At 42.9% G+C, this 18,538-nt stretch overlaps 1 protein-coding gene and 1 non-coding gene across 8 annotated transcripts in view; both read left to right on the top strand.

The window, feature by feature from the left end:
* Window positions 1-18,538, top strand: part of Filip1 (filamin A interacting protein 1) — a 161,033-nt gene that overhangs the window by 73,087 nt on the left and 69,408 nt on the right.
* On the top strand, window positions 980-1,112 carry LOC120094506 (small nucleolar RNA SNORA17). The gene has a single exon (XR_015628344.1). It is a non-coding gene; the product is annotated as a small nucleolar RNA SNORA17 (small nucleolar RNA).

Genomic DNA, 18,538 nt, shown 5'->3' with positions numbered 1-18,538 from the left:
TCTCACTTCCCCTCTCAGGATCTAACAAGACCGTCAGAAATATACAACTAAACCATTTTAAACAGATCAATAAAGCGAAAACAAAGAATCCTGACAAAAACAAAGCAATTTAAGGAGCTGTGTATGGTAGTAAAATGTCAGCTCATAAAAGGGCTACTTAATTGGGGGAAAGATATTTTGACTCATAGTCCAAGGTACACTCCATTATGGTAGGGCACTGAAGGTAGCAGGAGCTTGGAGCAGCTGCTCACGTCCCACCACACTTAGGAACACAGAGGGATGCATGCTGCCTGCTATTCAACTCCTTTCCTTGCTCTCTGGTGTGGTGGGATCTGCACATTTAATCATCACCCTTCTGCATGGGTTGAGGAGAGAATAGGCTCAGATGCTTAAGCAGACTTTGCCAAGAGCATGTCTTTGTAAGGCACAGCACATTTGAAGTTCATAGTTGTAAACGACGGGTCTGAGGGGTACCTGGAAGAGAATGGGGGACAAGGGACATGAAGAAGGACACCAAGACAAGAGTCTGATCAAGGTGATAATTTTATTTTTCCCCAAGGCTGAATGTATACCATAACATGGATGACAGAGGGAGGAGGGAAAGTAAGAAACATTTACGCAGGCCAAGGACACAATATTCGTGTGGTCAGGGAGTAGGCTGATGTTGACAGGTTGTCAGAAAGGTCACAGGTTTGTCATATCTATTAGTCAGCAGGATGTTGGTTTTTATCATAAAGGTTACAGGTCATCACATTGGGTATCTTTATCACATGATTATTATTTTGACCACCAGATTTGTATTAGTCTTCTTTATCTGGCTGGGGATTTTCCATGAACCTAGTCATATTTAATTCTAACATCAACAATGGAGGGCTTCAAGGACATCGCTCCCAACACATAGTCTCTTCCTCCACAATCATTCCCTAAAGACTGGGGGGCTAGCACACTCTTTTCTTAAATCATCTTTAAAAAACTCTACTCTGTCCTGTCCTGGTGTTATATCTGTGAATGCTGTGTCACATATGTGTCAGTAGGTGACAGAGAGGAGAGATGCTTTGTTTACACTTGGTGTTCTGACATGTGAACATCTGAATAATTAGTAGTCTATTATTCCCTGATAAAAGCAAGCCTGAGGGGAACACTAGTCCACCACCATGGGGGACCTGCCTGGCTCCCAGGGCTTGGAGCAAGCTGGAGACCCTATCTGGGGTCTGCATGGCCCAGTGGGAATGAGCTGGAGACTAGAAGAATGCCACCTGGGACCTTGGGGCTCCAGGCAGAAGTGAGCCCAAGACAGATGACCTGGAACCTGGAAAGGTGCAGCACAGGGCTGGAGAGGAAGACCATGCCTGAGATGACCCCTGATTGATACCACAATGGACAATCAGAGCATAGCACTTCTGAGACCACTCTTCAGACAATCCAGACACTCAGAGAGCCCAGATGCCAATAAGGGGAACAAGTAAGTGATGGAGAAATGGAAGAGAAAGAGAAGCAGAAGGATGTGGGCATAAGGAAGAGAGGCAGAACTGGAGACTTGAGGGTAGTAGGGAGCATCTCTACCCAGTGATGCCACCTGGGACCATGGTGGTGTTCTGCTCTGTGATGCCATGGTGGAGGGCGGTCCACTTCTGGATCCATGGCCGTGTAGTAACAGGTGTCTGAACCATCAAGGTCAGGCAGAGTCCTGGTCTGAGCTGCCGCCCTGGGATGTGTTGATGACTTTGTGTTAGAGCTGGCTCTGGTGGCATGAGTACAGGAAAGCTGACCCAGCCTCTAGCCAGCTGCGGTACGTTGGAGAATAGCCTTGCCTATCACCTGGGAAGTACAGTAGAGCTGGCCCTGGTTGCAGGAGTTGGTGAGCAGACCCCAAGTGTGTGAGCATGAGAGAGCTGGCCCTGTCACTTGTTTCCTGTGGAGTGAAAAGGACAAGGGAGAGATACCCTTCTCCCTACTTGCTCCTCACCACCTGTGGCAGGCTGGAGACTTGGCCCTGGGCTCATGAGACCTGGCCCTGCCCCTCACCAGCTGCAGCACTTGGGAGAGAGGGCCCTACGCTCCAGCCCTGCACCTTGATTGGGCAGCACAGGACAGGCCTAAGGTCACGAGAGTGGTAGAGCTGGTTCTAACCCTCTGCCCCTTGCTGGAAGTGGTATTGGATGGGCTAGCCATGGCAGGGGAGGGGGAGGCAGGAGAACTCCCTTCAGTGGTATGGTGCCATGAGTGCAGGTGAGCTGGTGGGCTGACCAGCTCAAGATACCTCTCAGGCCCAGATCCAGGGCTTTGAATTGGCCCACCCCAACATCTACCCTCTTCAATGAACTGCTGGAATACATGAAGGGGCTGTTGGATCCCCATGACACAGGGCAACAACAAGATATCCAAGAGTCCCAGTGAGGTTCCAGTATTAATAGTGCCTTGTACCAAACCAACAAGTCATTGCAATGAACAATTTACAAGCAGAGAAGTATGGACAAGAGGGTATACTGTGGGACACACTGTGACACACTGTAACACATTATAGCTTTCACAACCAGATATCCCCACCCCCTTTGGTGGGGAGATAGGAGAGGTGGGGATGGATATGAGGAGAGAGGGAGATGAGTAGGATTGGGGTGCTTGATGTGAAATTCACAAAGAATCAATAAAGAGTTCAAAAAAGTTTCTACCTTTTACTAAACACTGACTGCTGATGATTTTAAATCACACCGAGGGGGCTGGAGAGATGGTTCAGCAGTTAAGAGCACTGACTACTCTTCCAGAGGTCCTGAGTTCAATTCCCAGCAACCACATGGTGGCTCACAACCATCTGTAATGAGTTTTGATACCCTCTTCTGGTGTGCATGAAGACAGCCTCAGTGTACTCACATACATAAAATAAATAAATAAAACTTAAAAAAAAATCACACCGAGTCACTAAGTTGTATGCCAAAGAAATAACGTATCACCGTCATGCTGGCAGTCCGAGTTGAAAGAAAGCACTAGGAAAAGACTCTTGTTTCATAGATAAAGGGAAGAGGCATACATTCTTTAGCAACAGGAGAATTTTTCATATCAAACATTTTAAAAAATTTTTTTTGGATTTCAAACTCTGACATTTTTGGCCTCTAATTCATATTTTGAAATGAAGCTGTAGATATCTTTATCCGTACCTCAGCTGCATTTTGCTCTTTAATCTTCCTGTTTCTCAGCAAAAGGAGTTTGCTCACCCGTGCATCAGTGCTGGTTTGTAGTTGGTGATTTAAAACCTTAAAGGTAAGAGATATGCTTCTGTCGGGTGCATTTTTCTAGTTCGCATCATTTCATCGTGTAAAATGTTTCTAACTAAGGAATCAGGAGAGCAAGACATGGTAGAAGGCAGGTGTGGTTACAGCATGTTGGGCATGTTCAGAAACACCACAGTGAGATCTATTAACTTATATGATTACTATGTGCAAATGCTTAGTGTTAAAAATGAAATTTGTCAGGCTTGGAGATGGCTCGGAGGAGGGCTTTGTTGCCAAACCTGATAGCTTGAGCTTGAGTCCCAACACATACACAAACACACACAAGAAAATAAATGTCATATTTTTTTCTTTCAAAGAATTATTAGTTCTTTGAGAGTTTCATACAATATGCCTTAATCATACTCAGGGTTCCCAATTCTTCCATGGTTCACCCCACTTCTCTACTTATTCAACTTTGTATCAAGATCACCTTGTGCTGCCCAGATATTCTTGGATGTGTGGTCATGCACTGGCGAGTGACAGACTTACCTAGGCATGCGCTCTTAGAGGAAACTGTCTCTTCTCCTAGAAGCTAATAATTGGCAATAGCATTCTAGCTGGGGGAGGGATCATATGCCTAACTCCCCTCTTCCTGCTGGGATTTGCTCTATCTTGGGCTTACACACATGCTCTCACGCCATTGTGAATTCACAGGTGCAGCTGTTCTGCTCTGTCTGGAAGACAACAGCCCCTTGAGGTCTCTGACACTTATACTCCTTTTGCCCCTCCTTTCACCATGATCCCCGAGTCTTGGGAGGGTGTTACACTGTATATGCTGCCTTTAGGGCTGGACATTCTGTAGTCTCTTAATTGTAATAAAAAATTTTAAATGAAATTTGTTGACTTTAAAAACAGAATAAAATGTATAGACTAGGTGTATAGCTCAGTGGTAGACCAGCCACGTGGCAAGTGTAAGGCCCTGACTTTGATTCATACACCATCAAAAAGTATAAAAAGCAACAAACAAACAAAAAAACCCAAACAAATAAAGTGCAGGCCAGAATGTCTATAGAGTATATAGTTAATTTAAATAATGGTACCACTGCATTGACACAACCTATGTGTAAAACCTGATCATTATATATGGATGTCTGCACTAGTTCTTAATGTCTTTTATTCTCTTCTGTTTCTTGAAACCACTGCATAAAGAGAGTAGATAAAGTACCATGCATTCTTTAGTGCTTTTGCTCCTGTTTCTCCTCCTGTTGATCTACAAGAGACCTCTCAGGGTGCTATGGTGGGAGAGAGAAGACTAGTGCACACACTATCATACTTTTGTCTTTGCAGGTCCAACAGGTCCATCTAAGATCAATATTGAACTTCACATGTGTTCATGTCAACCAGGAACGGACCTGCCTTGAAGCTGTTAACAATCTAAAGTGACTCATGCTGTGACTGGCAGCAGGAAATATTTTTATCCAACTTGTGAATGTTTAAGAGGAAAAAGCAGGGCCCTGATGAGAATCATTGAAATAATTCCAACAGGATATTCTTGTATAATAAAAAAGGAAGGGCATACATTCTGAGTTAAGAGGGCTGATGTGGGGCTAGAGAAGTCAAGGGGGTTTGCTGCTCTTACAGAGAGGACCCAGCACCCACATCCAGAGGCTCACAGCCACCACGGGTTGGGGGGATTCATATCCTCCGCTGGCCTCTTTGGGCACCTGCAAACACATGCTATACATGCGCATATACATATAAAATATCCAAAAGAATCTTTTTTTTTTTCAAAACGAACACTTGTCATCTGGGCTTTCCAGCTCGCATGTAATTCTGTCTGTAGACCAGACCTGCATACCAACAACACATATGTTTGCCTTCAGGATTTCTATCATCCTTTTCAGACAGCAGCTGTTAACATCTAGAAATGCTTGCTCTGATGTTAAACATTTCCTGATCAAAGGCCTGAAGGGAAGCATGAAACAATGTGTACTAATTATAGCGAAGCCTGTGTTATCCCCCTCCCCCTGCATCTCAGAATCAGCAATTAGGAGATTTCACTTGTAAGTCCACAGTCTGTGGGGCATTATCTAAAATGTTTATTATTACTATGTATGCTTGTGTTTGCATGAGTTTGGATCACCAGATTGATGATGTTTGCATACATTATATGTTCATCTTATGACGTGCACAAAGCAATCTCCGTGGGTTAAATCCTCACACAGGGAACTGGTGGCGGAAGCTTGTGGGTCTAGGAGAAGCTGGGGAAATCATGAAAAAACCATATCTAGATACAGATAGGAGGTAAGAAGAAAATCCTATCGTAAGATGATGGAGAGATGAGATGAGATAGAGTTAGGAGACTGGGAAGGAGTGGCTCAGGACATCAGGAGGAAATTAGTGTAGGGACCCAAAGTCTGGTTTTCGCCGTAGAGAGAAGGATCAAAAGTATGATGTTGGAGCAAGAAAATGGAGGATAAGGAGAGACCATTGCAGTTAGCAACAGAACATCACAAATTCACCTTCAGGGAGCCACTGGAGCACAATCTTGATGAGAAGTTCAAACAATAACCACTCCTTGGGAGGGGCAAGTCTTAGAGTGAGTTTCTCATAAAGGAAAGGAGAAAGATGAAGTGAGGTCTATGGGAAAAGTAGAGTCACAAGAGGGTCTTGTTGCAGGGAAAAAATAGCTGCATCTTTGTATGCTTTTGTAGTTCAAAGATGGATGTGTTAAAGATGTAGGCTTTATCAAAGAAGTCTCTGCCTCAGCAAATGGAGATCATCACAGAAAACCACAACTAGACATCATGCAGAGATTAATGAATCATGGGGAGCGCAGCCCCAATGGAAACATTTATATTACAGCTCCTACATCTATGGATGACTTGAGGAATGAGAATATCACAGAAGAGAGGCCAGAGGATTGTAAGAGCTAGAATACTGTGAAGTTTGCTGTGAAAGTCTCTCCTAGAAATGACAGTGTAAACAAGACCAAAACATTGGCAGTATCAGTGGGCACATGAGGTTGATGGGAGAAATTCTCACATGGTCCCATCTCTAGACAAAGAACTACAGGCAACCAAGGACTGCTGGAAAAGGAGAGTTAGCACCTCCCATGGATGAACCTCCTTACTGGCAGAGTAGTCATCCCCAAAAAAATGTATACGCACAAACAACAAAAGCAGACTCACTATATTTATAGACACCTGCTATATTTATGTGTCTGTGTACACACACGCACATACATACATGTAATAACAACAACAACAATAATAATAACCATCATCATCATCATCATCATCAAAGAAAAAGAGGCTTTTAACTTGAGAGTGAAGGCATAATGAGGAGGGTTGGAGGAAGGGCTCGTGTCAGGGAGTGATGTAGATTCTATTTCAATGAAATACATTTGAATACAGAAATGTTTTTACTCTCAGCCAGTGAGGCTACTGGGAAATAGTGGAAATTTGAGAAGTGGGGCCCAGTTGAAGAAAATAGATTTCTGAGAGATACAGCCCTTGAAGGGGACAATGGGACCTAGACCATCCTCCTTCGTTTCTTGGCTGCTACATGCTTCTGCCAATGGATACAACCTCATTAGAGGCCTAAAAGCTATTGAGCCAAGACAATGAGCTTCTGAAACCCCAAGCCAAAACAAATGTCTCCTCCTTCATGCTAACTCTCTCAAGTCTTCTGTCACAGCAAAAGAAAGCTGGCTTACACATAAGCCAGCCAGAATGATCTAGCACAGAATGGGCCCTGATACTAGTGAGGGACTGAATAGCTGAGAGAGGACAGGCTCCAGTGGACAAGGTGAGAAGCTGGCCCTGACGGTTCAGTTCTTCACATGGGCCATGAGCTTTATGCTCTAAGATACAGTAGAATATGAGGTGATAGGAGAGTGTAGAAGTTTATCTCCAGTTGTTTTACTTTTCTTGGTAAGCTGGGAAGTAAGGAGAAGTATTTGTGAATGATTTGGTAAAGGAGATGTTAGGCCATAAAGGATTCATGAGAATGGGGAGAGGACGGCAGTAATGATTTGTTGGTACCAACAACTGGCCAGTTAAGGCTGAGGATCATGAATGTAAAATGGGATCAGTTGGTATGAAGTGGTTTTTGCTGTAGATATAGATTTGAGAATTAGGGATGAGGACTAGGGGGAGTCAAACAAGGCTGTAGTTTGACCCCAAGACCACAGTCAAGTGGCAGAAAGGTGCAGAAAATGAAGAAGCAGTGGAAACTGAGGTAAGATGGAAAGGAAAATGAGCATTGTTGGGGTAAATATAAATTGGGGGTTTCTACCCCACCTTTGATCATTCAGTTCCTAAGTAAAAGACACAAAACTTCGATATTTATAACAAGCCTTAAAGCATGAGAGCCAGGCAGATATCAACCCTCTAAACTATTGTGTCTCCTCTAAACTATTGTCCATGTCAAGAACCCTGAGTTATAACTTGCCATGTTCTGCCTGGGCCACTCTTACTCCAACTGGCCAACCCTCATGGCCATGTTTTCATGATTCACCCATCCCATGGTGTCTTATCCTAACCTCTTTGTTCTAGCCTTTGAGGTCTCTCCTCAGACCCCAACAGAAGCCCCACCTACCTCTCTTCTGCCTGGCTATAGGCTGTAGGCATCTTTAGTGAGTCAATAGTTTTATAAGGAGCAAGGTTAAATAGCATCATTTGTTGTAGGTGAGGATATCCTTGACCCTGAAGATTCCTTGTTAGGAGCAACCAGATCTTGGGGCCAGAATTTAGAATTACAATGCATAGCAACAGACCAACAACAGCTCCCTTGGGAAAGGGAACATGAAAGACAGTGAAAGGATCAGAAAGCCATTGGCTTATAGGCTCTGCCATCACCACCACCAAAGCCTGTTAGATTTCAGGTTCTAGAGACAACTAATGGTAAATAGTTGGAGTTATAGTTGGTTACGGTTTTTATAATACCAGAGAGCTAAATTATGACCTAGAAGTTGCTGGCTGCCATAGCTTAAAGACAGATCATTAGAACAGAGTGTTCAGGAACTATGAAAATGAGGGTTCTAAATGACACTGTGTCTCTTGTTTTGGACAGTGAATCCAAAGAAATCATAATTTCCTTGGAATTTCATTTGTTGGAGAAGGAAAAGGCCAAGTCTGGAGCAAGAAAGAGATTTATTACCTGTCAGACTACCTTGCAGAAGAGATTAGAACCTAAACAATGATGGGAGAGTGATAGGCAGGGCCACACACTGACCATACGTGTTAGCTATGTGTTACTCTGGCCCTCTACTTATAGAATCTAAACCTCATGCCAGAATTCTGCAGATGGAGCTGAGGGGAGGAATGCGACTGAATTCTTTTGTCCTTTTCTAAGTGGTCACATTGAATAAACCTCCCTTTCCTGCCTTTTGCCATGAATTTGGCTCTTTTAATTGCTTTATTAGGAATACTTGATGGAGCTTGGCTTGTCCGAGCAGCTGGAGCACAGGCTCTGACCCTAATAATTTTGGTGGTGAGAGTATCAGAATGATTATGAAAGGGAATTATGGACTCGACCAGAAACTTGACAGTGATCCAGAGGCTACAGCATCAAGGAAGGAGACTGAATAACCAAGCGGGGATGGATGCAACAAGGCAGAAAGAAATTACCTGGTCTTATTTGATGACATCAGTGAAAATAGGCAGGTATGAGAGAGTGATCTGGAGCATGGAGTTAAATCTTTATCACATTCAAGCCCATCAGAGCAAGGAGAGTAGAGAGAACCCACCCCCTTCTGAACTACCAGGCAGGTGGTGTGCACACTAGTATGCTCCCCTGGGGCAGTTTAACAACTGCTTAGCAGTTTAATAACTTCTGGGTGCAAGAGCAAGGGTCTGACCTCATATGCATGCACAGGCTCATGTGTGCCTGTGTGCGTGCGTGAGTGCATGCGTGTGTGTGTGTGTGTGTGTGCACTACCTTAGACCAAGTGAATGGGATGTTCTTAGAAGAGTTGATACATATATAAGAATTTGGTTGTAGTTGAGCATGAGTTTCAAAGCACGCTGTTGAAAAGTTTATGGTAGGAAAGACATGTGAGCAGAAATGAGAGGACGGGGAGAAGCATGGGCTGATTTGGGTTTGGAAGTGAGAATGAGTTTTCCGTTTTATTAGTAGATCCCCAAATACCAAGAGCCTATTCTCTTTGGCAGCCGCCGCATCAGAGGATGCGCGTATTTCTTTTGCTCGTAGGAGGCTTTGGCGAATTCTTTGGAGATACAGCGAGGAGAGCAATGCCAGACACCCGATGAAGAGCTGGTTTCAAATGGTTTTCTGTGGTCTAGTCATCTAAGAACCTTCAGAGTTCATCCCTACGAATGTGACATCATGCCCCTGGCACAGCACTTTGGCTAGAAAGTCCATGTCGTTTGGGCTTCTTTTGCCAGAATGGCTCTTGGGATTAAGTATGTATTAAGGGTGTTGGCAGAAAGAGGGCAGTCATACTACATACTCGTTAGCCTTTAAGATCATGGAGAAATGTGAAAGGCATGTGGGGATATTTTCATATCGTTATCAAGCAGACTGGCCACTGTTAAACACGAAACGATGAGTTCAGTGCTATGAAATCTGGCAGTGATGGCCGACTGACCTCATCCACCTGCCTCTTCTATTTAGTCATTGTCACCGTGCTTTGATCTGACCATTCACTTATGGATGACAAACTGGTATGATGACAGCTCAGATAAGGCTCCTGACCACAAAGTCTCAGCACAAGTCAGTGCATATCAATTGTCTGAGGCACTAATGCTTGGCTCAGGGGGTGCAGATAAACAGTAGGGACCTTGAAATAAGCCAGGAGGACTTTGGATCATTCTGTCAGTTCTATCCGTAATCTAGAAAGTTCTGTCCCTGGATGTCTTAGCTATTAATATAAATTTTGGCAAGTGGTTCTTGGTCATTTATGTTTGAAAAGATAAGATGCATTGGCAATATTAGAGTAGCTAGTGTGACCAGTTTTTCCAACCTCGGAGTCAGTGTCATGCTGTCCCATACAGCTTAAATTTAACTTATTATGGAAAAAATGCTGTAAGGTACAAGACACGAAACCATAGCATTTAACATGCCTAATCTGACTGCTCTTAGTTTAGATGATGGATGAGTGGAAATAGATGCTCACAAGCTTGTTAAAAATAATCAAGTTCTCCAACATCTAACCTCAGGAGGACCATCAAAGCTACCAGCCAGCTCTTGGTTGACTTTTGGAAGTACACACAGGGAGAAAGCATGCTATAAATAATATTTTAAATGTGCACTCACCTGAAAATTAAAGTACAAATGACGAATTAAAATGTCTGAGGCACTGAGCCCGTTGACTGTGTTCCATTGCTAATGGGCAAATAATGTATTTGAACACACTGTGACATTTTAGTGAAATGCCAGCTAATTTCTGATGGTGTTGACTTTATTTTCATACATTGCCATTAACCTGTATGCAGTGTTTTTCTGGTGTAGTCAATAAGCATTCAAATGCATAAAATATTGATTTAACAAAAATGTACATTATACATTTTGGGACAAATCACAGAAATGTAGAAAAAGGTTTCAATGCTACACCCAAATTGCAGTGAAGATCTTTGTTTCAAGCACACCTACTATGAGGAACTCAAGATGAACTTAGCCACATATCTGATTCTTCTATTAGGAAAAAATTGTAGTAGATTTTGCTCTAAATTTTGGTTCATGGGTTTAGGTAAGAAAATAGATTGATAAAACGGAAAAGAAACCCATTTGATAAAGAGGTATGTAAAAATAGAGGGTTAAAAAAATCAGTACGGCAAAATGACTATTGGTGTTCATGGAATCTCAGCCTTCTTGGCTCCTCCACTTATTGTTAAATAAAGAAATGAAATGAGGGGCTGAAGAGATGCCTATGAAGAGCTTGCTGCTCTTCAGAGGGTCAGAGTTTTGTTACTAACATTCATGTGAGGTAGCTCAAACCACCTACAACTCCAGGTCCAGAGGATTGGACTCTTGTGCATGGCACACGCATACACGCACATGTGCAGTTTGGACAATAGTTTGGTGGTAGTGTACTTGCTGGAGACCATAAATCCAATAACTAGTACTGTAGATAGATAGATAGATAGATAGATAGATAGATAGATAGATAGATAGATAGATACGTGGATGGATGGATGGATGGATGGATGGGTGAATGGATAAATGGACGGACGGACAGACGGATGAACAGACGGATGGATGGAGGGATGGATGATGGATGCATGGATGGATGGATGGATGGGTAAATGGACAGACGGATGGATAGATGGATAGATGGATAGGTAGATGGATAGATAGATGTTTGAGAGGGTCTAACAGCCACATGTATATAGAGAATCCATAGGGTTTGGTGTTAAGAATTCCTGCTCTAAAGTTAGATAGTCTAGATTTGTATCCTGCAGTCACCATTTATCAGTTATATGACTTTGGGCAAGTTACCAACCTTTTCTGTTCCAGTTTCAGACCCATCATCTACATAGTGATGACCATAGTGGCTTTTATCTGATGTGACTGTTACGTGGCTTCAGTGAGATCACATTTGTAAAATCCTGTGCACACTTCTTAGCATTTAACATTAGGAAGTGGTGGTGGGGAAATGTGCTGCTCTAATTGTGTATCAATGGAGACAAACAGTTTCTGGAATCATCCACCCCAAGTTGTTAGTAGAGTTTTCCCTTCCGAGTGGATTTGGAGGATGTATTTATTTATCTTTCATTTTTCTTTTTTTTAATTATTTTATTAATTTTTATTTATATAAGTACACTGTAGCTGCCTTCAGACACACCAGAAGAGGGCACCAGATCTCATTACAGATGGTTGTGAGCCACTGTGTGGTTGCTGGGAATTGAACTCAGGACCTCTGGAAGAGCAGTCAGTGCTCTTAACTGCTGAGCCATTTCTCCTGCCCTCGTTTTTTCTTTAAGCACATTTAAATTGTTGATTTTAGTGCCATGCTATACATCATAATTTTAAAACTTTAAAAAGGTTAGTCACACATCTAAATGTCTAAAGTACAAGTCAAATGAATTGATGCTAATTTCTTTTGGTGGGGGAGAATATTTTAATGCAGTTCTGAAAGCTATGGTCTAAGCCAACCCTTTTGAGTTACATATAACTTTGAAATCATTATTTTCATCCATGTTGAGAAAGATGAGACTGCTATCTTTTACCTATGAAGAGGGCTAGAACTGGACCACATCTCTGGGATTCCATCAAAACCTGCTCACCTACTTTCTGGCTGTCTACAGTGCCGTCTGCTTCCCATAGAGCCCGGGTTGCAGAGACAAGTGGAAGCTTATTTACATAATCTCAAAACTCAATAGCAGGGCAAAGAGAAACCGCCTTCTTGTGAATGGCCCATGTGTTAATTTAGATCTATATAAAAACATGTGGCAACTCTCATAACACATCATCAAATTTATCTTGTGTAAGGTTTAAACTGCTAACGCTTTTTGCTTTCCTGGCTGATAAACCAACCTTTCCACCTTATGGATGATTAACTTCTTTAGCTTTGCTCTGGATCTCATTCTTCTGGCTGGGGATTCATGAGATCCCCCCCCCCCCCCAGAATCTATTCAGTAATTGAGATGCATTCCTGTAGCACTTGAGACTAAGCCCTTAAAAGCTGTGCTTTGTGTCCTTGATCTGCATTGACCTTTGGAGTTTGTTGCCCATTGAACGGATGGTCTTCCTTATGAAATCATAGAATGGCGCCCCAGTTCACTCGCTGTGACTGGAGATCACCAAACAAAAATACCATTATCAGTGTCTGAGAAGGAAAAAGACACGATACCCTGTCTCTTTAAAAGTCGGAGGATGGGGAGCACAGCAGAGTTAATTCTTCAGGGGCCGTGCCTTGAGAATTTTCTGGCCCAGAATGAAGTTCCAGATAATTAATTATGTCAGTAAAGAGCTCTGATGGTCTGTTCTCTTCGGAGAAAAGTGACATCACCCGTAGAATTCTTTGGCAATAAAGAAGAACAAAGCTGCGAGCACAGGAAATAACAGACGAATGTCCACGAGTGCATATTTTATCCACTTCAAAGTGTGCTATGAGAAAACTTTCTGTGGCGCTGCCTCCCAGCAGCCATGGCTTGGCGAGGGGCCTCCTCGGGGCAGCAGAAAGGGAAGACTTGGGAAGCTGGGCTGTCAGACTCAGAAGCTGTGTCCTGATCTGAGTGTGCTGTTCTTAGGAAAGATACTAAAAAGATGACAAAGCTCAAAAGTTTTGGCGAGAGCAGCGGGGCCCATCAAGTGATGTAGTGTGAGGAAACCGCCGCAGATGCGAAGGCTTCAGCTGCGGATGAGGTCAGTCTGGGAAGCGATATCCGGCCTCTCCTTCAGGCTTCCCTTTGCTTCGCGTTCCCATCAAACTCCCTCCCACAACGACTGTCACCCGCACACAACTGCCTCATGGAACAAGAGCACACAGCTCAGAGAAACTCTTTCAAAACTTTAGTCTTTCTCGTGTACAGTGGAGTTAAGAGAATCACATTAACGTTCCCCAAAAGGGTTTTGTCCCTGCTAGGGTGCAGCGGAACTATGGGTTATTGCTAAACCCAACTCTGTCCTTCCCTGCGAAATATGTTAGTTTCATGTTAGCTGTCTAGAGCTAGGCTTTGTTGGCTGAAACTTTTCTTTTCACTTACATCACCAATTTAAAGTCTATTAACAGAAAATCAGCTTCAAAACCTCAGGTGTCCCACATCTGACTATCAGAGACATAAATATTCTTTTGATCTGAAACTAACTGTTCCAAAACTCTAAAATGTTTTATATAATTGGCTAAGCAAGACCAGTTACATTTATACTATTTAGAAGGTGCATTCTCAGTGAGATCACTGTTGTTCCTCAGAGGATGAAAACTGGTGCTTAAGAAGACGTGAAGACATCTTCGATGACTCATGACCCTTGAAATACCCTAGTACACAAACATGGATGTGGTGTGTCTGTACAATTAAACTTCATAATGGGCCTAAGGGATAAAATAGCCAAGAGAGTCTCCTTGGGAAGACAGTACTGATTAAAAACTTACACAGAAAAATATAAATCATCTGTAAGTCTGGAAACCAGAGGAAATATTTCTTTTTTTTTTTTTTGCAATCAGCAAGAGGGTTTATTGGAAAACACAGGTACCTGCGGGCACACAGTCTCTTCGGAGGACTTGCGCGCCCAGCAGCTCCAGCATGGGGCTTTTATAGGGATTGGGGAAGCAGAAGCGGGCGTACAGAAGCAGATGCATAGTTACAGGGATTGGTGGATTCAAACGAGGCACATAGACATGTTCACATATGATTGGCTATTTCACATGATGAGGTAATAAGGTATAGCTACACACATTGGCAGGTTTGGGGCGTCCTGGATGTCGGGGGCTGGGGGCTTATCTCTTCCTGCCAGGTGGCCTGTGAGTGGTACTCCTGGTCTGTTCTGCATTCCTTTCCTTTTATGGTCTGTTAGTTTCAGAGGAAATATTTCAAATGTGGCATTTTTCCTTAGTCGCAATGTATAAGTTGGAATATCAGCTATACCATTTGAATCTCTGGAAGTTCAAATTCTTTTCATAATATCTTCTGTTTATCCCTTGACAATTTTGTACGTGTATACAATGTCTACCCACCACACTTTCCTCTCCTGAGTCTCCAGAACCCTGGTGGATTCCCACGCCTATCTTCATACCCCTTTCATGTTTGTTTGTTGTTTTTTAACCCATTGAGTCCAGTTAGTGTTGCCTGTTAGAACGTGAACTGATCGAATTGGCTTGAGATTGCTCAGGTCTGGTACAGATGACTGAGTTCAATGTCCATGACATGTCCAGAAGATAGCATTTCCCAGCTTTCTGTTCATCCCCGAACACTTCTGTTTCACCTCTTCTGAGGTGTTCCTCTGTGTGTGTGTATGTGTATGTGTGTGTGTGTGTGTGTGTATGTGTGTGTCTATGTGTGTGTATGTGTGTGTGTATATGTGTGTATGTGTATGTGTGTGTGGTGTGTGTATGTGTGTGTATATGTGTGTGCATGTGTATGTGTGTATGTGTATGTGTGTGTGTGTGGTGTGTGTATGTGTGTGTGTATGTGTGTGTATGTGTATGTGTGTGTATGTGTGTGTCTATGTGTGTGTATGTGTGTGTGTATATGTGTATATGTGTGTATGTGTGTATGTGTATGTGTGTGTGTTTGTGCATGGTGTGTGTGTATGTGTGTATGTGTTTGTTTATGTGTGTGTATGTGTATGTGTGTGTATGTGTGTGTCTATGTGTGTGTATGTGTGTGTGTATATGTGTGTGTATGTGTGTATGTGTATGTGTGTGTGTGGTGTGTGTATGTGTGTGTGTATATGTGTGTGTGTGTGTTTGTGCGTGGTGTGTGTGTATGTGTGTGTGTATGTGTGTGTGTATGTGTGTGTATGTGTGTGTGTATGTGTATATGTATGTGTGTGTGTATGTGTGTGTATGTGTGTGTGTGGTATGTGTGTGTATTGTGCGTGTATGTGTGTGTGTATACGCACGCACAATATAGATGACCGTATACAACCGAATGCCCAGCATTATGTACTTGTGGTGCTTTGACAGTTATGAATCGCTGTCCACTGCAGAAAAGCTCTATATTTTATTCAAAAGCTTCTGAAGAGTAGAGGTTTTCTAGTTCTTTTTTGTTGTGGTGGTGGTGGTTAGAAATAGCATCATGTTTTTCCAACAAACTCCATCTCTCTTGGTTAAATGACATATCTTGGGGGGTATGCATGTGTATTCTAAAGGTATGGCCCCTGAAGAAGAGATTGAGTTCACAGGTAGAATCAGCCACTCAAAGTCACACGTGGTTGTCCATGTTTCTAGCATAGATTCCCAGGTGTGTGCTCCTTTTTCTACCACATTCCATCTGTTCAAGGGCTAAGTCTTGATAATTTTCCCTCCCCTCCCCTCTCCTTTCCTCTTCTCTTCTCTCCTCTCCTTCCCTCCCACCCCTCCCCTCCCCTTCCCTTCTTTCTCTCCCCTCCCCTCCTTTTCCCTCCCCCTCCCCTTTGCTTCCTTGCCTTCCCTCCCCTACTCTTCCCTTCCCTTCCTTCCCCATTTATTTTTCTAAGAAATATCCAGTGTAACATTCTCTGCAGGTTCAGGATGACTGAGGCTTTTTGATTGTTTTGTGTTTTGTTTTTAAAGAAATCAAAGTATAGTTTTGCCAGTTGGTCACTTGTATGGTACAGATATACAATTTGCTTAGGTGGCAGTTGGAGTGAATAGAATACCCAGTCACCTCCCGGGGAACTCAATGCTGTGTGATTCAAATAAATTTCAAGAACAAATTATATCCAGAAGTCTAGTTTTACCATGTTTTTTTATGTTAATACTTTCTCTTTTGAAAACTCAACGTCTGTATTTCTCAGCTCTAATTCACATCAATATAAAAAATAAAATGGAAGGCTTTTCCCTCTCCTGCCTCTGCCAGGGGTCTGCTTAACAGGCATCCTAATTCCTTTCTGACTTCTCTAGGGAATCTTAAAGGGCTCCAGAGAATGGCAGATGTAAACTTCCCCACCCTCCTCTAGGTTACCATTGGCATTCGCCTTTTTCCCTGCCCTTGACCCACATAATCCTGTGCTTGCCTGGGTTGATGCTTGCTGAAGTACAGCCCATGTTGCTCCTCTGTGGGCGTCAGCCAGTTTCTATTTGCAGGGTGCTCCCCTGAAGCCTGACCTGAGCTCCACTTGGGATAGCAAGTTTCTCTTCCCTACCCCCACCTCTTGCAGAAGCTGCAATGCCGTGAATTCTAATTCACCAATTCTTTCAGTTTTTATTTAGGTCTTTTGTTGCCCATCCCTTACAATGGAGCTCAGGAGAGAATAGGAAGGAGGGGGTACGCTGGGCTAGACAGGAGGCCCTGGACTGCACTCAGATTCACCCTTCCCCTCTGACCTGCTCCATTGTTCTACAACCAAAATGGTTCCTCCCCCACCCCCCATCCCCAGGATAAGTCCTTTCCCATGAAAAGCTTTGGTTTGTCAGACAACTCTGTGGCAAGACTAGCTTGCCAGTCAGTTTTTAGGAAACTGCATTAGTGCATTTCACCAAGGATAAACTTATGCCTGCTATACCAACTGGACTGGAGGTAACCCTGGGGAAATGTGAGAAAGAGAGGAAGCTTCCACCTGATTTGCAGAACCAAGGCAGAGATGCGCCATGTGCTAGGGATACTTCATGTGCTCAGAGTCCTGTCTAGCTGGTTTATGTTGACAGCATTAGCATTTACTGAGGGTCCTAGAGAGATACAGCTATAAAATACCTGTGCGTGCTTCTTCCTTGTTGCAGAGAATTCAGCTTCTCACTTGAGTCACAGAGAGACACCTAGCGACCACACAAAGAGGTGGGTAGCTTAAAAGCAGGCCCCAAAGTCTTTTGGGATTTCAGGATTTATCAGAGCACTGCATAAGGGAACCTGTGTCCTTATCTAAATTTTAAACCAGGACCTAGCAGCTGCCTTACTATTAATCTCCCAATGTGTGCAAAAGAAAAGAGAAGAAAACTACCTGTTTTTTACATGCATTTAAATCCATGGGTGATGTTGCTCTTTGTATGCCTAACCATAAGGAAAGTCGACTATGCTTTTAAAACATAGTGCATAGAAGTTTAGTTTTTCTTAAAAATAGGAAGTGGATTGAGAATGATTTTATTTTCCTTATTTGAATTTTAAAAATATGACAGAGGCACTAATTATTTATTTATTTATTTATTTATTTATTTAATGTATATGAGAACACTGTTGCTGTCTTCAGACACACCAGAAGAGGGCACCAGATCCCATTACAGATGGTTGTGAACCACCATGTGGTTGCTGAGAATTGAACTCAGGACCTCTGGAAGAACGTTCAGTGCTCTTAACCACTGAGCCATCTCTCTAGCTCTTGAAATTTCAAAACCCGGTGAAATAGACAATCCTATAAAAGTCAAGTTGGAACCTTTTCCTTCTTTCTTTCCTTCCTTCCTTTCCTTCTTTCTTTTTCTTTTTTTTTTCTTTCATTTTTTAAAGAAAAGGTCTTTCTATGTAGTCCTAGTTGGACTGGAACTCTTGCAGACCAAGTTACCCTCAAACTCACAGAGATCTGCCTACCTTTGACTTCTGAATACTTGGGTTAAAGGTATGTGTCACCATACCCGGACTATTGTGACTATTTCCAACTGTATAATTCAGTAGCTAACATGTTGACCTTGCCAGGCAACTGTCACCAACGAAGAGCTCAAGAAAATGTTTTTATTGGAAACTAGAAACTTTCCTCTTAGCTCCTCTGTCTCGGGAAATCACTCTCTGCTTTGTCTC

This window comes from Rattus norvegicus, chromosome 8, assembly GCF_021556685.1.
Source record: "Rattus norvegicus strain SHRSP/BbbUtx chromosome 8, alternate assembly SHRSP_T2T, whole genome shotgun sequence".
NCBI classification, from domain to species: Eukaryota; Metazoa; Chordata; class Mammalia; order Rodentia; family Muridae; genus Rattus; species Rattus norvegicus.
The sequence above is the reverse complement of the archived record's forward strand: the minus strand, read 5'-3'. Positions and strand labels throughout refer to the sequence as shown.